This window comes from Rattus rattus, chromosome 16 (genome assembly GCF_011064425.1).
Source record: "Rattus rattus isolate New Zealand chromosome 16, Rrattus_CSIRO_v1, whole genome shotgun sequence".
Lineage (NCBI taxonomy): Eukaryota > Metazoa > Chordata > Mammalia > Rodentia > Muridae > Rattus > Rattus rattus.
In genome coordinates, this window is record NC_046169.1 from 8,877,079 (window position 1) to 8,887,346 (window position 10,268).

General features: G+C 44.2%; 1 protein-coding gene across 2 annotated transcripts in view; it reads left to right on the forward strand.

The window, feature by feature from the left end:
• Positions 1-10,268, forward strand: part of Baiap2l1 (BAR/IMD domain containing adaptor protein 2 like 1) — an 88,690-nt gene that overhangs the window by 47,299 nt on the left and 31,123 nt on the right. The window lies entirely within an intron of this gene.

Sequence of the window (10,268 nt, forward strand, 5' to 3'; positions counted from 1 at the left end):
ACAGAGGAGGAAGTAGGTTCAAAGAGTCACTTGCCCAGGTTGCATAGCTCATTGTTAGTAGCCTACATCCCAGATATGTGGCCTGTTGTGCCAATTCAACTTTTTTATACTTGTGATTTTAAAATTACCTCTTTAACTTATTTCATTGGGTCGGGGGTGAGGGGTGTGTGCAACATATGTAGCATGGCATGTGATCGGAGGCAGAGGCAGCCTGGAAGGGTCAATTCCCTCCTTCCCGTGTGGGTCCAGGTAATCACTTGGGTTGTCGGGCTTGGCAGCAGGTGGCTTTATCCCTGTGTTAAAACAATGGACACACGCAACTTAAAGGAGGAAGGGTTTCCTGGGGCTCACAGGCCATGGCAGAGTTTATAGCAGTGGGCGAGTATGGCAGGGGCACTTCGCTCCACATCTTAGTGGACCAGGAAGCAGGGAGCTGAGTCAGACCTTGACAGAACTACACCTTTCCAGACCCACCACCCAAGACCCATTCTACCGGCGAGGCTCCTTATCCAAAAGGTCCCACAGACTTCAAAACAGCACCCCGCTGCGAACCATGTGTTCAGATGCACACGCCTGTGGGAGATATTTCATGTTTGAATCATGACAGAACCTATAGAGGTGAGGTTATGAAATCTTTATTATTTTAGCTTTTTTTTTTTTTCTTTTTTTTTTTTTTCAGAGCTGGGGACCGAACCCAGGGCCTTGTGCTTGCAAGGCAAGTGCTCTACCACTGAGCTAAATCCACAACCCTATTTAGTGCTACCTGATTCCTTGGGCACATCCTACATATGAATCTGAAACAACACCTGTTTTTTATTACCACTTTGCCCATCCTCAGAATCTTTGAATTTGGAAGTGTACAGACAGAGAATTATCCTGTTTCAACCCATTTTTCACAGTTCATTGATCTTTTTTCTCCTAGAAGAAAGTCATGTGTCCAAGCAATTCAAGATAAGGAAAAGAAGGACTGTAGAGATAGCCCCATGGTTAACAACTGGACAAGACCTAAGTTCAGTTCCCTGCACCCAAGTTGAGCAGTTCACGGCCACCTACAACTCCAGTTCCAGGGGATCTGATCCCCTCTTTGTACTTGTAAGGCATATGCACATGTGTGTGCATGAGCAAACACAGACACACAAATATTAAATGCCATTCTAATTTTTAAAAAAGGAAGTGGGCTCATGTTAGACTGACTCAGGGCCAAAGCAATGTCCTATCATGTTGGAGGATCAGTGCCAGGGACCCAGGGACTCTGCCTCAGCTGCTGACACTATCCTTGGTGACTAGAGCTTCTTGTTCCCTGTTATGAATGGATGCACATTATAAACTGTTGGCAGCACTGTGTCAGCCAGGGAAATGCAGGTTCTAGCACACAGGAGAGACATTGAGCACTCCAAGGACAGTGGCTCTGCTCAGGAGCATAGGAACAGAAAGGAGCAGTGAAGAAAGTGAGGCCCAGCCTGCACCAGACATTTCCCAGCAGGCAGCAGTGCCACAGTAGGGATGGCAGTTCAGGTAGGGAGACCAGGAAGATTCCTTGTTATGTAGGTGGAATACTCTCTGGGTTAGGAAAGGCAAAAACACAGAAAAGATACTAGAAAATGCAAACCAAACCACAAGATAGCCACTTCACTGCCAGACAAGCAGCTGTCACTGAAAAAGCCAAGACCCAGCAAGATAAAGTACTTGTTGCAAGCCAGACAACCTGAGTTAGATCCCAAGGACCAATAGATGGAAGGAGAGAACTGATTTGCATGAGCTGTCCTCTGACCTCTACATGAGCGCCCTAGTTTGTATACATATATACATACGTAAAATGATAAGAAAAGTTTAAGGTTTATTTATTTACACAAATTCATGTATATGAATGGCCCATTTGCATAATAGGGTCTCATTTTAGGTCATTGTAAGCCACCATGTGGTTGCTGGGAATTGAACTCAGGACCTCTGGAAGAGCAGCCAATATTCTTTAACTGCTGAGTCATCTCTCCAGCCCCTAAAATTATTTTAAAAAACAATCAGTAACAATATTAGCAAAGATGTAGCAGGCCAAGCATGATGGTATGTGTCTTTAATCCCAGCACTTGGGAGGCAGAGGCAGGCTAATCTCTGAGTTTGAGACCAGCTTGGTCTCACACAGTGAGTTCCCATGTCAGCCAGGAAGACCCTCTCTCAAAAAATGAAATAAAATGCAGAAAAACTGAAGGCTTCACATGTCGTTGGTGGGGATGTAAAATGGGACAGAAAAGAACCTTAGTTCCTTAAATTCTCACAACAGTTCTGCTTCTTAATTGAAACGCGTAGCACCACATAATCTTAAACTTGAACATTAATTATAGCTTATAATTAGAAAGTCAATTTATGATCTGTCCCTGTAATGAAGTGTTATTTAGCCCTGAAAAAAATGGAACACTGATGCATGCCGCTGCATGGTTGAGCCTCTAAAACATGGCAAGTCAAAGAAGCTAAATAAGAGGCCAGATATCGCCTGGTTCTATTTATATGACATAGTCAAAAATATTAACAAACACAAAGCAAACTTTGAAGTTTAAACGGGACCAAATGAGGGTTGGTTGCCTAGTGAGCAGTGGGATTCTTTTTGAGTGGTTAAAAACAGAGTAGGTTTTGTTTTTTGGGTTTTGTTTGTTTTTTTTAAAAAAAAAAAAAGGTTTTGTGGTTAAAAAAGGCAGTAGTGTGGATTGTACAGCATTGTGAATAGATAGATGAAATGTCACTATTAACACTTAGGGGCACTTTAATGACAGCAACAACAAAAAATAAGTTGGGCTGGAAAACATTTGTGGCTCCTGGAGAGGACCAAAGGTTACTTTCTAGGACCTTAATGGTCCAGTTCCAAGGGGATCTGACATCTCTGGCACCACAGGCACCTGCACTCATATGCACATTCCCTCCCTCCCTCCCCCACAAATGTGCGTGTGTGTGCATCTGTGTGTGTGTGTGTGTGTGTGTGTGTGTGTAAAGAGCTGGCGACTTCTGCTCTCATCTCGGGAATAGCTGTGAGGCTGGGTGAAGGCCTAGTGATCTGTCAGCGGTAACTACCAGAAAGATGGGACAGAGAAGAGGTAGCAGCAAGAGTCACAGTCTTACTGTCCCTGCTGGGCTCATTGATGAGCTTTTGGTGAGGCAGGGACGTAAGAAGAAGAGTTACAGATGAACTTAGGAATCTTTGATTGGCCAAGTGAGTTGACATGGGGTTTTGATTCTCATCTAGGATTCGGTTCTCTTTTGAAACCATGGCCATCTTTTGCAGCAGACTGGGTCTTCACCTACAGCATGATAAAGAGATTATGAAAATATAGGTATACACAGTTTTATTTGGGATTGGCACCGAGTAAAGGGGTAGCAAGAGCTACCGGATTTCGTGGGAAAAGATCATCTCACCTACATGAGGGTGGCAGAGAAGCTGCAAGTTTGAGGATGGACTACAGGGGAGGTGGAGAAGCTGTGCCTTCTCTTAGGAGCTGAGGCTGTCTTCACTTACCTGGGCTTTGGAGCTTGTGGAGAGGATCAAGGGCAATAATGTGCAAAAGGAAAATGGCCCCTTGTTTCCTGGTGTGTTGGTGTGTGCCATTTCAAGTCAAGGAGTTAGCAGTGTTGGCGCTAAAGGGTTGGGAGTTATAGACACTGAGTCATACTTTAGGAGCATGGGTGCAGAGGTGCACTCCTAATTACCAGGTGAGCAAGGAAGCACCCCGAATGACAGGCATTTACAGCCATGACCTCACAGGCCGTCAGTCCATCCCTGTGACTCTACAGGCGCCCGGGGCTGATGCCTCACTCAGGCACAGCTTCCGCCTCTGTCCTGATAGGGTTTGTGGCACACTGTCATTCATTGATTCATTTACTCATTTTCTCTCCTTCACACTGTCATTCATTGATTCATTTACTCATTTTCTCTCCCTCTTTCCACTCTCTGTCCTCACTCTACTCTGTTGTTTTTCAATGTCTTTTTTAAAAATTGCACACGTGGGGTTGGGGATTTAGCTCAGCGGTAGAGCACTTGCCTAGCAAGTGCAAGGCCCTGGGTTTGGTCCCCAGCTCCGAAAAAAAGAAAAAAATATTGCACACGTGTGCACATGTGCACACACCTGCACTGGATATGGTAATGGCTCATGCCTTTAATCCCAGCACGAGAGAGGCAGAGCAAGATGGATCTCTGAGTTCAAGACCAGTCTGGTCTACAGAGTGGGTTCTAGGACAGCCAGGGCTACCTGGGGGGTGGGGGGGAATGACCTGCCTTAAACAAACTGAAGCATCAACAACAACAAACCCAGGTGGAGGGTGGATGGATGGTTGGATGGATGGATGGATGGATGGATGGTTGGATGGATGGATAGATGAATAGGATCCTGTGTAGTCCAAAATGACTTCAAACTCTATGTAGCTGAGATTGACCTTGAACTTTTGATCCTCCTACCTCCTGAGAGCTGGAATTACTAGTGCACGCCACCATAGCTAGGTAATGCGGTGCTGGCGATGGAACGTGGATCCTCTATATGCTAGGTAATACTCTATGTGCTAGGTAATACTCTATGTGCTAGGTAATACTCTATATGCTAGGTAATACTCTATATGCTAGGTAATACTCTATGTGCTAGGTAATACTCTATATGCTAGGTAATACTCTATGTGCTAGGTAATACTCTATATGCTAGGTAATACTCTATATGCTAGGTAATACTCTATATGCTAGGTAATACTCTATATGCTAGGTAATACTCTACCAGCTGAACTACATTCCCAGCCTCTGCCTAGGTTATTTGAGCCAGGGTCTTTCTATGTAGCCCAGGCTGGCCTCAGACTTACTATGAAGCTGAGGATGGCCTGGAACTCCTGATCCTTCTGCCCCAACTTCCCAGTGCAAAGATTGGTTTATGTGCTGCTGGAGGTTTGGTTTAGGACCTCACACGTGCCAGGCATCATTCCATCAACTAAGCTCTGTCCCCAGCGCTTCTCTAAGTTTCTGAGCCAGGGTCTTGCTAGCCATGTAGCTCAGAGTAACCTCAAACCAAAAACCATCCTGCCTCACCATCTCCTGAGTTCAGCCTGAACCGTCATGCATCTCTTTTTTACTGTATCTAATTAAATATTGTAATTTTATTTCTCTTTTATTCTGTACTCAATCCAGCTTAATTTCCCATTCATATTAGTGCTGTATAATTTACAAGTCCTCTGGGATGGTGAAAAACGACATACTTTGATTTTGTAATGAAAATTAAAACCTACATTCTAAAAAGAAACTTATATCTTGACTGAAAAATGAACCTAATAAACATCAAATTTAGTTTTTCTCTTTATTATCTTAAATTGTCTATTTTTACATAATTAAGCCCTTGGGTATAAATTATTTTGGCCAGCCACTGCCCCCTCCCCTTTTCGAGATAAGGTCGTATGTATTTAGACTGTCTTCAAACTTCAAGGATGACCTTGAACTTCTGGTTCTCCTGCTTCCACTTCCTCCCAAGTGTTTGGATTACTGACGTGTGCCCCTATGCCCCGTGTAATTCTGGGGGCCTGGGGACCACGCCTAGAGTTTTAGGCTTGCTAGGCCTGTAACTCTGCCATCTAAGCCACATCCCAGTGCTTCCCACTCTCGAATGGGAGCAAAGAGCCATCTTGACTCTTTCTAACACTTACTTTTAAACTTTCAGTAATTAAGTTTTTGATGCTGGTGCTCAAACCCAGGGCCTCACACGTATACTGGAGTGACAAACAGCTTGTCTGTAAATTTTCATCTATGAGCTGGGTACTGGAGAAGCAGAGAAGCATGTGGTCCTAAGGAGGTTTGGGACTTCTTGGCTCTCAGAGAAAGCTGAGCAGAGGGAAATTATTACTGAGTATTCCAAAAGCCACAGGAAACCCCAATCCCAGTAGTTAAGTGATAATGGAAGTGCTTTTCTGCCCTATTTAGTTTTTATTTTGATCATTGTTTAGATTTCTTTGTTTGTCTTTATGTGTATGAGTGTTTTGCCCACATACACGCATGTATTGTGCCATGTGCCTGTTGGATCCCCTGGAGCTAGGGTTATGGATAGTTGTGAATTCTGAGAATCAAACCTAGGTCCTGTAAGAAGAATAAGCAGTGTCCTTAACCCCTGAGTAATCTTTCCAGCCCCTTCTTCCCTATTTAAATGAGCATCTGTTATCTAGAAGCCTTGTTCTGGCTTAGAAGATAAATGAATACAACAAAAGGTCCCCACCTCGGGGACTTTCCAGTGGAGAATGGACACAGGGTGTTACACGTCAGGTGATGGATGAGGTGGTGGAGGGAAGGACGGAGTGCAATTGCTTTTGCAGGCAGTAGGCACTACCATGGCTCTATTGTGGGGCAGATGTCTGACACAACCATTCCAGTGGAAACCAGCAAGTCTAAAGGTCCTGGGGCTCTAGTAGACATAGGTCTCTGTCCTTGGGGAAGCAAGGGAAGTGAGAGGGGTGAGCCCTTTAGATGAAGAAGGTAAGAACATGGCCAGGACATAGGGACTGTGGGCCAGGGAAGAACTGAGTTGGTGGTGTGGGCTCTGAGGTGATGAACCTGGGAGTGGAATGGTCAGACAGATCTGTAAAGGCTTTTCCTGGCTTCAGAATGAAGAATAAATGGTAAAGGTAGGAACAGAGAAGCGTGATTCAAGACTGATATGCCAGTCCAGGGTGCGGCAGGATGGTGGGTGGGGGTGGAGGAGGAGACACTTGTCTGCTGGTCCACAGAGCAGCACGTGAAGAGAAGGACTGGGTGCCTGTCACACTGGCTGGAGATGTTGAGCCTTCCTCTGGAAACTCGAGTTTGGAGGTCATTGTGGACAGGCCCTGTCTCACCAGCCCAACAACAGGGATACTAACTAAGTTAGTTCCTGGGTCCTCCCTGGATCTTAAATGTGGCCATTCTTGAGGGCCATGATGTGTCACCGCCGTTTCTTTTACAGTCTTCTCATTTGATTGTCACTATGTCCGGGGAGGGGTTTCTGTCAAGTCTCACAGACTCAGCCTGTGCAGAGAACAAGCTATGTATGCTTCTCATCCAAACCCAGGAGCCTGGTCCTCTCTGGGGCCTCTCTCCTGTGAGACTGTAGAGCGCTTGTGTGTGTGTAAGCCAGCCTTAGAAGGGCAATTCTACCATCTTAGCTCTATCTCCATGTAGTCCACTCACTCCCTGAAATAGCGTCAAGGACTGAGCCTTAGGCTACGTGTGCCTCTGTGGTACTGCCCAGCCTTTCACAATTCTGTGTTTACACTAGAATTCCAATGTTCTGTGGTTTTTAAAGTTTTATTACATTATGTTTTTGTGCATGTCTCTGTACACACATATGTGCCATGGCATACATGTGGAAATCAGTGGTACACATCACCATGCTTGGTGCCTGTATCCACTGAGCCATCTCATGATCTCACCAACCCTGAATGTTCTGGTACTGATGTGACTTTTGCCTCCCACATCCTGAGCATCTCTTCAGCCTTGTGTACTGCATTAGTTACTTGTACATCAAACTGATGGATTCCTAAAACAATGTAAAAGGAAGGGATTACTGGCGTGGGCTCCTGTTTTCAGAAGTGATGGAGGATAGTCAGTCATGAAGGAGAAGGTGTAAGAGAGGAGTAGGCACATCATGGCAGCCAGGAAGCAGAAAAAAAGGGGAGAGAAAACAGCCAGGCTGGATGGACTCCTCAGACTCAGTCCACGTGCAAGGCCTACTTGCACACGCCTGGGCCCACTGCTTACTTACCCCTGCCTCCCAATAATGCTGTCATATGAATCCATCGAGGGATCAGTCTGTTGAGTAAGTCAGAGCCTTCCTGATTTAATACTCTCTGGAAATGCCCTTCCAGACACCCTGAGATGAGCTTTCAGTCCAGTCAAGTTGACAGTGAAGATGAACAGTCCCTGGTACCCAGTAAAGCAAACCCGATCCCTCCCCATGAACTCTCCACTCAGACTCAAACCAAGGACACCTAGAAGTTGGGATCCCAAGCTCAGGGTCAGACATGGGTCTCACTCTCAGTAGAGTCCTTGTGTAATGTTAAGAAAATCTTCCATCCTCTCAAAAGCTCAGTTAGATCCTCAGGGGCTAGAGAAATGGCTAAGCAGTTCAGAGTACTTCTACTCTTCCAAAGGACCCAAGTGCTGTTCTAAGCATTCAAATTGTCCATCTGTAATTCCTGCTCAAGAGGGTCTGACACCACCATCTTACCACACACACGCGCGCACGCACACACACATGCACACTGACACATAAAATAACAACAAAAACAGAAGTATGTACAGTTAGGGGTTGGGGATTTAGCTCAGCGGTAGAGCGCTTGCCTAGCGAGCGCAAGGCCCTGGGCTCGGTCCCCAGCTCCGAAAAAAAGAAAAAAGAAAAAAAAAAAAAAAAGTATGTACAGTTCCAGATGTACCATTAAGTCTTGAATGAAAATGTGTACAATTAATTGATTGCATTATCAGAAACGAGCCATTGTCACCTCATTCATGATTGATGGTTGATGGCACACCTGTTTTCATTGGTGTCAACATCACAGTAGATGTATTTCAGTAAATGAGAAAAATGGATATTAATGTTCAATTCTCCTCACTTAAAGTTATTTGTGGAACACACTAATCTTTTCATGTTGTATTTTACATTAAGATGTAAAGAAACCAATTTCTTATCATGCTTATCATTTCTATATGAAAACAAAATTGATAAATTTCTTCTATGTGATATACACTTGATACATTTTAATAAATTCAAGCACTTCTATGTGATATACACTTGATACATTTTAATAAATTCAAGCATTCTTTTGAGCCAGCAAGATGGCTCAATGGGTAAAGGCATTTTCCATGCGAGTCTGGTGACCTGAGTTTTATCCCCAAGAACCCACATAAAGGTGGATGGAGAGAACTGACTCCCAAAATTATCCTCTGACCTCCATTCATGGCATGCATATCTACATATCATGCACATACAATAATAATAATAATAATAATAATAATAATAATAATAATTACTGTTTTAGCTGAAATTAAAAATAGTACATTAAACTGGAGGTATTCGGCTGGCAAGGTGTCTCTGTGGAGTTGAGTTTGGATCCCCAGAACCCATGTAGGCTGGATATGGTAGTGCTGGGTAGAGGCAGAAACAAGAGTCCCTGGAATCTTCAGAGCCAGCTAGTCTGGCGTATGCAGAAAGTAGAAAGAGCAGACTCTCAGTAAAAAAGTTGAGGCTCGGGGCTGGAGAGATGGCTCAGTGGTTAAGAGCACTGATTGCTCTTGCCAAGGTCCTGAGTTCAATTCCCAGCACCCACATGGTGACTCACAACCATCTGTAATGGGATCTGATGCCCTCTTCTGGTGTGTCTGAAGACAGCTACAGTGTACTTACAAACATACAATAAATAAATAAATCTTTAGAAAAAAAGTTGAGGCTTGATACTTGAGGTCGTCTCTGGTCTCCACATGTACATGCTTGCATTCACATGAACACATACATAGACACATCATACATCCACAAACCACTTTCAATAAGAAGTTCACCTTAAGTGTGACCACAGTGTGTGTTTAGCTTGCCGTAATTGTGACAGCAGGAAGGCTAGTTGGCTTAATTGTTAATCAAGAGTCAGGTAGGAAATACACTCAGTTTGCTTTCAGAACCAGTTTATCAGGCCAGTGACAGAAATGCCCCCTAAAACCTGTATCTCTTCTGGTATAAAACTGGTTCCTGATTTTGTCAGTGAGGTACACACCACTAGATCCCTAATATTCCATTCTATAGACCTGGTGTCGTATTGCTGTCACGTTCCATACCTCACTGACACTTGATTTTAAAGTACCTCTCCATCCACCTTTATGTAGGTTCTTGAGGATCAAACACAAATACAGTAACAGTTATAACTGTTTTGTCTGTTTTCCCTTTGAGCCTGTTTTTTAGTGCTTCAGCCTTTCAGAATGTGTAGATTGTGAATTGTGTCCACATACCCTCTTTCCCTCCACCCAGGCTCCTCACTTCAAGCTTCCTGCTTTGTGAAACTGCTGAGGGTAATCGGTATTGGTAATCTATCATTCACTAAAGACATCAGTCTACATTAGGGCTCATTCTGCATCCTGTTAATTTGGCAAGTGTGTGATGTCATTCTGTCACTACCCACAAGCCCTTGGCACTGATCTTTTCACTGTCTCTAAAGTTCTTCCTTTCCTAGGGTGTCATGCAGTTGGGAATCATAGAATATACTTAGGTTTTGTGGTCCTCGTTCCTTCCCGGAACAGTGCACAT